Source organism: Spermophilus citellus, assembly GCF_964194105.1.
Source record: "Spermophilus citellus genome assembly, chromosome: 6".
In the NCBI taxonomy this organism is placed as follows: domain Eukaryota; kingdom Metazoa; phylum Chordata; class Mammalia; order Rodentia; family Sciuridae; genus Spermophilus; species Spermophilus citellus.
The window spans coordinates 114837378-114852214 of NC_138187.1; positions in this window are offsets into that span (position 1 = coordinate 114837378).

A 14837-nucleotide genomic window follows, 5' to 3' on the forward strand; every position below is an offset into this window, starting at 1 on the left:
CAGGTCAAGAAATTGGACATCAAATGCACCTTCATGAGCCCTTTCTCATTGCTCCCCTAATTATTCCCTCCACTCCCCCAGAGTTAGGCACTATTTTAACTTCTAATAACAAGGATTAGTTTTGCCTGTTTTGTTACTTTATACAGTGTAATCATACACATGTGTTCCTTGGTATGTGGCTTTTTTAGCTCCATATGTATTTTTATAAGATTTATCCAAGTTGTTGAATGTGAATGTACTTCTTATTTTCATTGCTTAATAATTTTCCATTGTATAAATATAATCTGGTTTACTTAAAAAAAAATCCCCAATGTATATCAATAGGAAAATAGATAATAAATTTTGGAAACATACTTAGCAAGAATAAAGAACTATTGATAATAGCAAAAACAGGGAGATTCTGAATGAAATAAACTAGACAAAAAGTAATATGCATTGAAAATTCTTTTTTTTTTTTTTTGTACTCCCTAGTACAAATATCCAGGGGTGCTCTACTGCTGAGCTACATCCCCAGCCCTTTTTATTTTATTTATTCATTTATTATTAATTTTTTTTGCTAACAGAGATGGAACTCTTGGGAACTCAACCACTGAGCCACATCCCCAGCCCTCTTTTGTATTTTATTTAGAGATAGGTCCCACTGAGTTACTCAGGGCCTCGTTAAGTTGCTAAGGTTGGCTTTGAAATCCCAGTTCTCCTGTTTCACCATTCTGAGCTGCTGGGATTATGGGTGTGTGCCACCATGCCCAGTTTAGTTTTTATTTTGAAACAGAGTCTGGCTCAGTTCCCCAAGTTTACCTCAAACTTGCGATCCTCCAGCCTCAGCCTCCTGAATATCTGGGATTACAGACTCTGCCACCATCTTCCAGCAGATTCAGTTATATTTAAAGGTAGAAAGTTATAAACCAGGTGAATCCTAGTAAAGGTCTTAGTAAAAAAATAATAAAAATAAAAGCACTATGCTTGGTCACAATATGGTAAGTCAGAAAATGACAACAAATATCCATTTTCTGTCAGGTTGACCAGAACAGTATCATTTCTCAATGGATTTCAAAGGGTTTCCTTCCTTCTTTCCCCACCTTTCCTTCCTTCCTTCCTTCCTTCCTTCCTTCCTTCCTTCCTTCCTTCCTTCCTTCTTTCCTTCCTGAGTTTTGGTGTGTGTGTGTGTGTGTGTGTGTGTGTGTGTGTATGTGTGTGTGTGTGTACATCATCTTCTGTGCCAGTGTAAGAGGTTTAGGCAATGGGTCAACCTTTACACCTGTGCCAAAGGACCCCAATCTTGGATCTATCTCCAAGGGTGGAGGTGACTCTAGATCCTCATTATAATCTCAAGAGTGGGAACTCCTAAAAAATAAACAGGTCTTTCTTGGTAACACCAGTTTCCTCCTTGGTAAAAGTTAGTGTAGTGGGAGGGTGGCAAGGGCCCTACCCTGCCACAAAATAAATGCTAAAATGTATTTTGGTACAAATTGTAAACACTAAAGAGTTAAAAGTAAGAGAAGAGTCTTGGGATTTGAGCTAGACTTGGATAAGTACATAGGATTCAGATTCTAAAAAGAGAATAAAAGGCAAGTGAATTAAATAGCATAAGAAAGACTCAGCAGAAAGAAGTATGTTTAAAGGACAGTAAGGACACCTCATTTTGCTAAGAGGAAAGGATTCTATAAAGGATGACATATTTGTGTGCTTAGGTCAGATTATGAAATTCCTTGAAAATCAAGCATAAGGATTTAGACTTAATAGCATAAAATGCAGAAACTATTAGACTTTAAGTAAAGGGATCATATAACTTAAGTGGAATTTAAACAAGTATCTTGTCCTTAAATCCAGGGAAGATGGAGGTTTAGGCTGGGCATGACCAGTAGGGCTGAGGCACTCCCCACAATTAAAAAGTCATGTCGAAGAGTACTGTACTAATGGAAGTGAGTCATATACAAGGCAAAGTCTTCTGCCAGCATCTACTGTTTGTCTAGCCCTGACAAATATTATTCCACTTTCAACTGTACAAAGAAAGAAACTCAAACATCTGAAATTGCCACTAATATATGGCATGTATATGAGTTCCTGTTTCTGGTTCTGCCTAATTTACCTTGGCATTCTTTTCACGGAGGTCAAATATTTGGTGTGTTGAAATAAATGCAGAACAGATATTGGGGACTTGTGGCCTGCACATCTCAATTTCAACAGTGCACTGTTGGGCTTTATCCATTTAGTTTTCAGAAATATAAATTACTTCCTTACCAGAACAACAGCAGAAGTAAGGAATATAGCCAAAAGTATTGTAGTAAGAGTCAGAAGTCTAATTGTGTGACTATAGGCAAATCATTAACTTTTCTGAGTCTCAGATATTTCATCTATACAAATATGGGTCAAAGTTAAAATTTTATAATTCATTTTTTAAGAAGAAAATGAGATAATATATGAAAGATTGCCCATTTATGTGGTTTAAATAATTAAACAGCAAAATCCTGGCAGTTACAGCCAATATAGACAATTGACAAAGCAACAAAAGTCTTGGCAATAAATGCTTTCATCACTAAGGAGACATTTTTAGATAGTGCCTACTCTGGAAACTGTTCTCTTCTCACTGAAACAAAGTAAGGCTGATAACATCCTCCCAAAGTGTGCTTGGAAGATCACAAGCACCTCTTGGAGGAGACAGGGAGAGTGGAGGAGAAAATATGTTCTTTGGGATAACATATAGTCTACCAGAGCATACACTGAAGCAAAGCAAACCCTCCTGAATCTTCAGCATTTTAACTGATGCATGCAGTATAAAAATTAGAAACAGGACCATAAACACTATTATGAAGACTATACTCAGTGGGGGACACTGAACAAACATATATGGGAAAGTAAGTTCTCTGCGATTAGTATGAAAGCTCAGTCTTACCCAAATCCACATGAAATTTGAAATGGTTTGGAATACATAAGAGGATCAGTGAATGACATCAAACCCAAATGATGAAATAGAGAATCTGAACATGATCTTTCTCTTATTTCTCACTGATCCCTTAGAACCACCAATAGAAATATAATATTAACTCTACATGTAAATTAAATTTTCTAGAAGTCATATTTTAAAAAGTAAGACAGATGAGCTTCATTTAATAATACATTTTACATAATTCAATATATTAAAAATGTCATCCTTTTAACTTATAATCAAAATAAAAAATATAACTGTTATTTTACATTCTTCATAATAAGTCTTTGATATCTGACTTATGGCACATCTCAGTTCAAACTGGGCACATTTAAAGACAGTCACAGCATAAGAAAGTAGGGATTGTAAATTAACACTAGGCCATATCATATACTTGCACTTATTTTAAAGAAAAGCCAAGTTTAATAGTATGTTTTAGGTTTTAAAATATTTTTGGCCAACCTCTCTTGGTACTTACGCAGAAGTGAGAAAAGATGATTCAAGGTATCTCAACATCCCTCTTTTTTTTTTTTTTTTCACTCAGAGATTAAGATTTCTGTTGCAATAGCTAGGGATTGCATTGTCATTTCAGATGAATCTCAAGTCTGTACTCAAAAAGTGTAAGTCATCATTAGGTTCCTACACTTGTCATTCTTTTATTATTTTTCATTGTTATCTTAAATATATTTACTTCTTGACAAACATAAAGAAATAAAGAATTATATTTAAATGGATAATAAAACAATTTGACTGCATAAAATCCCTTTTCGTTTTAGGTAGACCTACTGGTACAAACAAGTCACCTGGGTGGTCTATTTTTCTTTGGTAACAGGGATTGAACTCAAGGGCTCTAGACCACTGAGTCACATCTCCAGCCCTATTTTGTATTTTATTTAGAGATAAGGTCTCACTGAATTGTTTAGGGCCTTACTTTTGCTGAGGCTGGCTTTGAACTCACGATCCTCCTGCCTCAGCCTCCAGAGCCACTGGGATTACAGGCATGCAGCACTGCACCAGGCACCTGCTCTGTTCTCTTACTTAACTGTAACCGTGTTTTCCTTGGTAGATTACTTCTTTGCACCAAGGTTTCTTGATAGAACTCTATTGGTACTTTGGTTTGGACTATTCCTACTAGCTGAAGGTTATATACTATCTATGGGCCTGGCCAAAAAATGTTAGTAGTTTCCTCAGTCATGGTGAAACAACAACAAAATGCCCCCAGGCATTTCTAAACTTCTCTTGATAAAGACTAGTATCACTCTCCCAGTTTGAGAGTCACTGCTTGAAACGTTGGTTAAACTCTGATCATTTAACAAAGCACCTTTAGTTGTAAGTATCCTATATTTTGTAGTTTGCAAGTATTCTGTATTTTGTAATTTCTCTTATCAGCTAAAAAGAAAGGATTATAAAATCAACATTTAAAGCCCGGCTTCATGATGCACACTGTAATCCCAGTGGCTCTGGAGGCTGAGGCAGGAGGATCTTGAGTTCAAAGTCACCCTCAGCAATTTAGCAAGGCCTTAAGTAATTTATGGATTTCCTATCTCAAAATAAAAAAATGTAAAAAAGGGCTGGTGATGTGGATCAGTGGTTAAGCACCTATATTCAATCCCCTGTGCCCATCCTCCACAAATCAACATTTTAAAAACCAGAATCACTAAAACATCAAAGAAACTCAAAGGCCCTTGTAAACACAACTGACTTTGCTTCAAAGGTTTTTTGCTTTTTGTTTTCCACTTCAAGTTAACACTACCTTTTAAAAAAATCACATTTTTGAATTTATTTTTTCTGACCTCTAAGAGGGATCTTACATTTTTCTACTTCCCTTTCCAAGACTATTCCCTCTTTTGCACTGTGTAATCTTGAATTTAAATCTGAATTAGTTGCATTGATTTTCCCTTGTGTTAATAGTCAAATTATGATACAATTTGAATTATTGAAATGCATATGGAGGGGTTTCTTTTCTTATTTTTAATGAAAACTCATGTTATTAGCACCTAGGGGACTATAGGTGGAGACTTAATATGTAGAGTCATCAGCATGATAATTGTAATTAAATAAACACAAATCAGTTCATGATAGCTGATTTCATTTACTATTATAATCAGCTTTCTCCTCTATAAAACAGCACAATTAGTCCTAAATTGGCATTCACTAATTGTATATTAGAGTTTCAAGGAAAACAATGAAGAGTTAGTGACTATCATAATGATTGAGATGTGTTTTGACATCAGTAATTATTATTATTTTTAAGATGGGGGTCTTGCTATGTTGCCTAACCTGATCTCCAACTCCTGGACTCAAGCAATCCTCCTGGCTTGGCCTTCTGAGTAGTTAGGACTACAAGTCACCAAACCAGCCCAGTAATTATTGTTTAGTAGATCTCTTTTTGGACACTAAAATCACTACTAATATGATTGTATATGTTTGAAATTGGTTTTATGAGCAACATACAAATTTGATGCAATTCCCATCAAAATACCCACGAATTGGTGTGAATATACTTTGTATACAACGAGAGATATGAAAAATTGTGCTCTATATATGTAATATGAATTGTAATGCATTCTGTTGTCATATATAAATTTAAAATAATAATAATAATAATAATAATAATAATAATAAATGTCATTTTTCCAGAACTAGAAAAAACAGTCCTGAAATCCATTTAGAAGAATAAAATATTCAGAATAGCCAAAACAATTCTAAGTCAATAAAGCAAGCTGGAGGCATCATCACAATACCTGACTTCAAATTATACTACAAAGCTATTGAAATAACCATTGCATGGCTCTGTCATAAAACCAGATACATAGACCAATGGGAAAGAAGAGAAGACACAGAAAAAGATCCAACACAGTTAACAGTCATCTGATTCTTGACAATGATGCCAAAAACATATAGGGAGAAAAGACAGGCTTTAAACAAATGGTGCCAGGAAAATTGGTTATCCATATGTAGACAAATAAGACTAGACCCTGTACAAACTTGAAAGAGATCAAAAGCCCAGGAATTAGACCAGAAACTATGCAAATCCTTGGAAGAAAATATAGGTTTGAGACTCCAGCATATAGGTACAGGCAATGACTTTCTTATTAGAACTCCTAAAGCTCAGAAAATAATGACAAAAGTTAATAAACAGAATGGCATCAAATTAAAAAGCTTCTGCACAGCAAAGGAAACAATTAGTAACATGAAGAAAGAACCTACGGAATGGGAGAAAATATATTTGCTAACTACTCTTTTTTTTTTTAAAGAGAGAGAGAGAATTTTTTAATATTTATTTTTTAGTTTTCGGTGGACACAACATCTTTGTTTGTATGTGGTGCTGAGGATCGAACCTGGACTGCATGCATGCCAGGCGAGCGTGCTACCGCTTGAGCCACATCCCCAGCCCTGCTAACTACTCTTTTGACACAGGATTAATATCCAGACTATATAAGAAACTTTAAAAAACTTAACACCAAAACCTCAAATAACTTAGCTTAATTGGGCAAATGAATTAAACAGATACTTACTTCTCAAAAGAAGAAATAAAAATGGACAACAAATCTATGAAAATGTTCAACATCATTAGCAATTAGGGAAATGCAAATCAAAACTACAGTGAGCTTTCATCTCACTCTAGTCAGAATAGCAGCCATCAAGAATATGAACGATATGGGGCTGGGGTTGTGGCTCAACAGCAGATTGCTTGTCTAGCACGTGCGAGGCCCTGGGTTCGATCCTCAGCACCACATTAAAAATAAATGAATAAAAATAAAGGTATTGTGTCCAACTACTTAAAAAAAAGAATATGAACAATAATAAATGCTAGAGAGAATGTGGAGAAGAAGGGACACTTTTTTCTCTGTTGATAGGATTGTAAATGAATATAACCACTATTGAAATCAGTATGGAGGTTCCTCAAAAGACTAGGCAGGAAACCACTATATAACCCAGCTATACAACTACTCAATGTTTATCCTAAAGAATTAAAGTCATAATACTAGAGTAGTACATGCATACCCATGTTTATAGCAGCACAATTCACAGTTGCCAAACTATGGAACCAAACTAGGTGCTTATCAAGGATGAATAAATAAAGAAAATGTGGCATATACACACAATGGAGCTTTATTCAGCCATAAAGGTGAATTATGTCATTTGCTGGAAAACAGATGAAACTTGAGAACATTCTGTTACACAAAATAAGCTGAACTCATAAGATCAAGGGAGCATATGTTTTCTCTTGGATGTGGAAGCAAGAGAGGAAAAAGGAAAAGAAAAGTGAAAATCAAAAGGAGATCAGTAGAGTGTAGGAAAGGGACCAGGAGAGGGAGGAGTGAAGGGAAAATACTGGGGAATGATATTGGCCAAACTGTAGTGTTATATTGTGCATGTGGAAATATGTAACGACAAATACTGCCATGATTTACGACTATAACGTATCAACAAAAAAATGGAAAAAATAAAAGAAAGCAAACAAAAGAACAAAATTGCTTTCATGTATGTATGTATGTATGTATGTATGTATACAGCCTAGCCAAACATCTATTGTGAGCATAAACATTAATACTCTGGAACAGTTATGAGCAAATCATAGCTGTCAGCCTGACACTGTTTTTTTAAATTGTTCTCTTTATTCCTTTTTTCTTTCTTTCTTTCTTTCTTTCTTTCTTTCTTTCTTTCTTTCTTTCTTTCTTTTTTTTTCTTTCTTTCTTTCCTCCCTCCCTCCCTCCCTCTCTCTCCTTCCTTCCTTCCTTCCTTCCTTCCTTCCTTTCTTTCTTTCTTTCTTTCTTTCTTTCTTTCTTTCTTTTTTTCTTTCTTTCTTTCTTTCTTTCTTTCATATTTCCCAGGCTTGCCTGAACTCCTAGGCTCAAGTAATCTTCCTGCCTCAGCTTTCTGAGTAGTTGTGACTGTTGGAGCACACCACGGTGTCCAACAATAACACTTGCTTTTGTAAACACAGTTTTATTAGAACACAGAAGCTTATATTATTTACCCACAGTCTAAGCTGTTTTTGTGCTACACTGGCACTTGAGTGGCAATGAAGACTTGCCTACAAGTCTAATATATTTATTATCAGTCTCTTTTCAGGAAAAGTTTGTTGATCCCTGATTAGATTATAGATTAAAGTCAGCAGAATAAATACATAAACATTTCTTTTCTTACGACTAAAATTGGCTGTATGTAATGAGATAAATGATCTATTATTTGCCAAGATAAATGTCTCTTCCCTATAGAAAGTGTGTATTCAGGACTAGAAATCTTGGCACTGTGTCATGTCAAATGTAGGAAAAAACCTGGAAGTTCATTTTGATGAGACTTAAGAAATTTCTTTTCCAGGGCATTTTGAGGTGTATCTAAACTTTGTAGATAATACAGGGAAGAACATTTTAATCTGCAAATAGATTATGTTCATTATTAGTTTGTAATCATTTCACAACTATCATATAATATTAAAGCATCATAAGAGACTGCCTATCATAATAGAAACTTTTATGACTCTAGCCATTAACTTGTATTTTTCTAGTTATTGTAGACCCATACTTTTAAGCTAGTGCTATTGGTAAAATATATGATTATTTAAGTCTGATTGCCTTACTAATTTTGACCAGTTTATTTTTCAGATATCCATTTTGGGGTTTACTCTTTCAATTAATTTTGGGTTCCATGGGCAATGACATTGTTGTTGAGTATGTAAGATGTTGCAGTTTCTATGTAAGTTCACCTAAGTGCCTCTACCACTATTGATGGGCAAGAATATAAGTAATTTAGTACTTTTACTTGAAACTGTTATAGATCTACTGTACTGGATTTGTTTTCCTGACACAAAAGAGTATAAAACTAGAAAAACTAAACATTTTCAGGTATTAATTTCAGACATGACTGTAGGCCTGGTGCACAAAACACAATTAGGGAGATGAAGCTCAAGTAAGATGGTGGTCATACTGAGTTAAGGAGAAAATTATCAAAGTGCAAGATTACCATAGTGGTTGGAATTTTGTGGACAAGAATGTCTGAGCTATTTATGGTAGGTGCAATGTGATTACGTGTGTGTGTTAGAGAGAGAATACTAAAAGCTGGAGGAAATGCATTTTTTATATGAATGTACCAGATGAGACTCTTTAAGGCTTAGCAGAGTTTGACTGCTATAAAGGAGACTGAAGATGATGCTAAATGGCAATGTTGGAAGAAATTAGGTTTCCAGCAGAGTCAGGTTGCAGCAGCTTCACTAATGTATCAGGTACTTAATTAAGAGTTCAGAAATCAGCCTTAGCAAAAAGAACCACACACAAAAGAGTAAAGGGAAAATGGTAGACCTAAATTTGAAACCAAAATTGATTCATGCTGAAAATGTATGTGGCAGCCAGAAAGGAAAAAGGAAAAGAAAGGTGTGTGTGTGTGTGAAAGGAATCTGACGACATTCAAAGGGAGATCAGTAGAATAGAGGAAAGGGATCAGGGGAGAGAGGAAAGCAGGTAAAAGAGAAATACTCCAGAATAATATTGGCTAAGTTTTATCACTATATTGTACATATGTATGAAAACATAACAACAAATCCCACCATTATGTACAAGTATAATGCACCATGAAATATGGAAATAAAGAAAAATACCAAACCTAGTGAGGCACGGTGGAATATGCCTATAATCCCAGTGACTCAGGTGGATGAAGCAAGAGGATCACAAGCTCAAAGCCAGCCTTAGTAAATCGAGGTGCTAAAGCAGCTCAGCAAGACCCTGTCTCTCAATAAAATACAAAATAGGTCTGGGGATGTGGCTCAGTAATTGAGTACCCTGAGTTCAATCTCTGGTACCAAATAATAATAATAATAATAATAATAATAATAATAATAATAATAATAATACCAAATCTAATATGATCAAAACAATTCACCAGTAATTAGCCTGCATGACACATAAAACAGAATATCCTTTATAGGAAGACAACATAATCCAGACTTCCTATGATGTATCATCTATAAATGACCAGAATATAATTAAAAAAAATTTTTTTGGTACCAGGGATTGAACCCAGGGGTGCTTAACCATTGAGCCACAACCTCAGCCCTTTTTTGCATTTTATTTAGATAAAGGGTCTCATTGAGTTGCTAAGTGCATCCCTTAGTTGCGGAGGCTAGCTTTGAACTCTTGATCCTCCTGCCTTAGCCTCCTGAGTCGCTGGGATTATAGGCATGTAGAATATCATTAAATTTTGCCAGGGGGCTGGGGATGTGGCTCAAGTGGTAGCGCGCTTGCCTGGCATGCGTGCGGCCCGGGTTCGATCCTCAGCACCACATACCAACAAAGATGTTGTGTCCGCCGAGAACTAAAAAAAAAATAAATAAATAAATATTAAAAATTCTCCCTCTCTCTCTCTCTCTCTCCCTCTCCCCTTTCTCTCTCTTAAAAAAAAAAAAAGAATAAATTTTGCCAGAATGCAAAGAAGATAGAAAAATGAGAACCACAAGAGAAAATATCACATATAAAAAAAGTTCTGTGAGCTGACCCAGATGTTAGGATTAGCAGAAAAAAAATTTAAATAGTTTTTATAACTAATTTCAAGGAGTTAAAGAAAAGCTTAATCATAATGAATAAGTAGATATGGGTGTCAACATATAAATGAAAAAATTTTTTTAAAAGAAATGAAAAGTATAGTATTTGAAATGAAAAATTCATGAAACAAATCTATCATCAGATTGTATAGTGCAAAAACAGCAAAAAGTTAACTTGGAGATAGACCAATAAAAATTATCTGGTCTAAAAATCAGAAAGAAAAAAATAGAGACTTGGTTACTATCAGTACAAAGTGACCTAACATACATATAATTAGATTTCTAGAAGAGGCATAAATTGTACAGAAAAAAAATTTAAGACAATGATGGCTAAAATTATCCCAAATTAATAAAAAAGATGTTAACAGATTTAGGAAACTCAGTGAATACTAAGGTTAGTTACAAAGCAAATCACATCTAGATGCATCAGAGTCAACTGTAAATAATCAATTAGGAGGAAAAAGGTCTTGAAGGCAATTAGAAAAAAGTGGTGTGTTATGCATTGGTAAAAATGACTAAAATGATAGCTGACTTCTTATCAGAAATGAGAGGTTAAAGTTAATGGAAAGGTTTAAGGTGCTAGAAGACAAAAACTGCTAATCCAGGATAACTACTCTTCAAAATTGAAAGCAGAATAGACATTTTCAAATAAATAAAAAGTAAGAAAATTCAATACCAATAGATCTCTACTATTAACAATGCTAAAAGAAACTCTTCAGGATAAAAGGAGATGATCCATCAGGTAGAAACAGATGCACTGTGTAATAAACTTAATGGTTTAAAATAAAAATTCTTTGTTATTTCTCCTTATTCTATGATTTGGCTTTACATAACCTGATGGGTCCTTTGCTCTAGGTATTTATTACTGCTTATGTGGTTTCCTTTAGCAGGGATTGTTTAACCAAAGGTAGAACTGACAAAATAGCTTCGTTTACATGTCTGCTAGCTCAACTGGTTGGGTCAGGCTTATCTCCCCAAATGTTTTTAGTCATTGAGTCATTCTAAAATTTTTTATTTGTTGATTAGATTCCTAGAGGATAAAAGTAGAAGGTATATACCTTCCCAAGGTGTTAGGTCTAGCATTGGCATGGCATCACTTTCACCAAAAATATATTTTGTTCATTAAAACAAGACAAAAGACCAGCCCAGACTCAGCGGGTGGGAAAATAGATATTACTTCATAATGAGAGAAGCAACATGATACAGGAATGTGAAGAATTTGGGGCAGATAGTTTTAAAGACAATGCACCATAAACAGAAATGAAAAGTACTAGAAATAGTAAAATGTAGGTAAATATAAAAGGCAATATGTATACATATTTATTCTTTTAATTTCTTGGAAACATGACTAAGGTAAAAAACATAAGGTATACAGCTGTAATATGTATGACGACAAAGCACAAAAGACTTGGGGAGATGTGAGAAAGTATCACAATTTAAACTATGAAAACTGTGATAAATTAAAGAATGCATTTCATAATTCCTGGAAACATCGCTAAAACAATCATGTAAAGCAATGCAGCTAAAAGCTAATGGATAAATTATATACAATTTAATTTTTATTTAATGTAATTTACATTAAATAAAAATATGAATAGAACGAAAACAAGAAATAGATAAAAATACATCATGAATAGTAAGCCAAGAAGAATGCAGAGGCTATACTAACATCAGATGAATTTAAATTCAAGATAAAGAGTTTTATAAGAGATAAGAAAGACATTTCATAATACCATAATGTGTTTTTTAAGAACACAGAAACATGACACCATACAACCAAACATTTATATGCCCCAAATATATGAAAGCTGACAAAACTGAAGAGACAAATCCATACTTTGAATTTTTAACACCCTTTTTTTTAACAACTGATAGTAACACTATAAAAAAATCACTAATGATACACAAGAGTCTGAACAAAACTATCAATCACCTTAACCTTATTGACATTGACTGACAATGCCCAACAACTCCAGAATATATATTCTTTTCTAGTCCTCATGGAAATTTGCAAGATAGGTTATATTCTTGGCAAAATAATCAGTTTCAAAAAATTTTAAATATTGAATTTCAGTTTGTTTGCTGATCACAGTAGAAATAAATGGGGTATTCTTTAATAAAACTGGTCATTAAATAAAAGCCCTGCAAATCATCAGTAAACAGTGTTTTAGTTATCTATTGCTATATTTTTAAAAATTCCAAAATTTAGTGGCTTTAAAAAATAACCATTTGCCAGGAGTGGTGGTGCACACCTGTAATTCCAGTGGCTCGGGAGGCTGAGGTAGGAGGATCGAGAGTTCAAAGCCAGCCTCAGTAATGGCGAGGCACTAAGCAACTCAGTGACACCCTGTCTCTAAATAAAATACAAAATAGGGCTAGGGATGTGGCTCAGTGGTCGAGAGCCTCTGAATTCAATCCCCACTACCAAACAAACAACCATTTTATTTCTCATAATTTTGTAAGTCAAGACTTTAACCAAGGTTCTGCTCCAGTGTCACCTAGGCTCACTCATACAGCAAACGCCTGATTTAGACTACAAGGTCTGACATGGCTTTGTATGTCTGGAACTTGCTGACTGTTGGCTTTATGTAGTCTCCCTTTCCATGTGGTCTTTCATATGTCAGGGGCTTTCTTCAAATGGACTCTCCCTCCAGCAAGATAGCCTGGGCTTCTTTACTGTGGCACAGGGTACCAAAGAGAAGAAAAAATGAGTTTGTGCCTTTAAAGGATACAGTCAGTCCTTCCTCAAGTCTCAATCTTGGGTAGGATCTTGGTCCATACATTTTGGGGGAATTTATAGTTAGATGACATTTTAATCTACATTACTATGTGAAATGTCTTTGTTTTTATGATTTCATTTTTGCTACATTGTTTCTTTTCCATACAATTAACTACAATATAGGATAATCTATTAACGATAATGTCTCTTCAATTGGTTGTGTGAAGCTTGCTCTATAATAATTTATACAGAAAGGACTCATGGGAATAATATTCTCTAAATGACAATTTCCTGATTTAAAAACATATAATTTGTAGCCAGTACAACAGTGCATGCCTATAATCCTAGCTACTCAGGAGGTTGAGAAGTAGGAGAATGGTAAGTTTGAGGAGAGCCTGGGCAACTTGGTGAGACTCTGTCTCAAGAAAAACAAAAACAAAACAAACATTAAATGACTGCAGATGTAGATTGTACTTGAGAAAGGGAAGTGATATGTACAGCATGAAACGATATTAGTTTCTGATTTTCCCACTTTTTAAAATCTTTTTAAAAAATTTATTTATTTTTAATTCTAATTTGTTATATATGACAGCAGAATGCATTATAATTCATATTACACATATGGTACACAATTTTTCATATCTCTGGTTGTACACAAAGTATAGTCACATCAGTTGTGTCTTTTTTAAGAGAGAGAGAGAGAGAGAGAGAGAGAGAATTTTTAAATATTTATTTTTTAGTTCTTGGCGGACACAACATCTTTTTTTGTATGTGGTGCTGAGCATCGAACCCGGGCTGCAGGCATGCCAGGCAAGTGCGCTACCGCTTGAGCCACATCCCCAGCTCCTAGTTGTGTCTTTATATGTGTACTTAGGGTAATGATGGTAATCTCATTCCACTGTCTTTTCTATCTACTATTTAGATGTGTTTGAGAACTAAATCAGAAAAACTCTTCCCTATTTTCATGAGAGCATGAATTTTTAGCCATATAAAATCTGTCCTGATGGGTTTTGGTTATATTTTTATACCTCATGAAAAGAGAAGAAATGTTCGCCAGGACAAGCCTCTAAACTGGAAGCTAATAACCATGTTATCTTGTGTGCTCTCTTCCTCCACATCATCATTTAGGTTTGAGTGAGGCCAAGAACTAATGACACAAAGAACAGAAGGAACTTTTCTTGTGATTACTGTATATTGTTTAAAGACAGCAAAGAATCAACTATTTGTAGCATTTTGAAAAATCCACATATAAATTTTTACTAGACTTTAAAATTTCTTCTTTGATACTCTGGTTCTACTCAAATGGTCCACTCTCAGAGGGGAAATTCAGAGAATCCTGGGAGAGTCATTATTTGTGAAATCATAGTTATGAACAAAATCCTTTCTTGCAAAGACTTTCAAGCTGCCTCCCTTTAGCTTTCACTCATTAGTGCTGGTTTTGATACCTGATGCTATTTAAAAAAAATCTGATCCTTATCTCACACATCCCTCTCACAAATATTGTAGAAGTACATTGTGATCCCACGAATCCTTGACCACGGCCATCTTTCCCAGAATTCCTCAACTGTCTCTCATTTCACAGGGTTTAATCAACCTCCTTCCATCCTATTTCATATAAAGTAATCAACATTCCTTATAAAAGCTGACAGCAC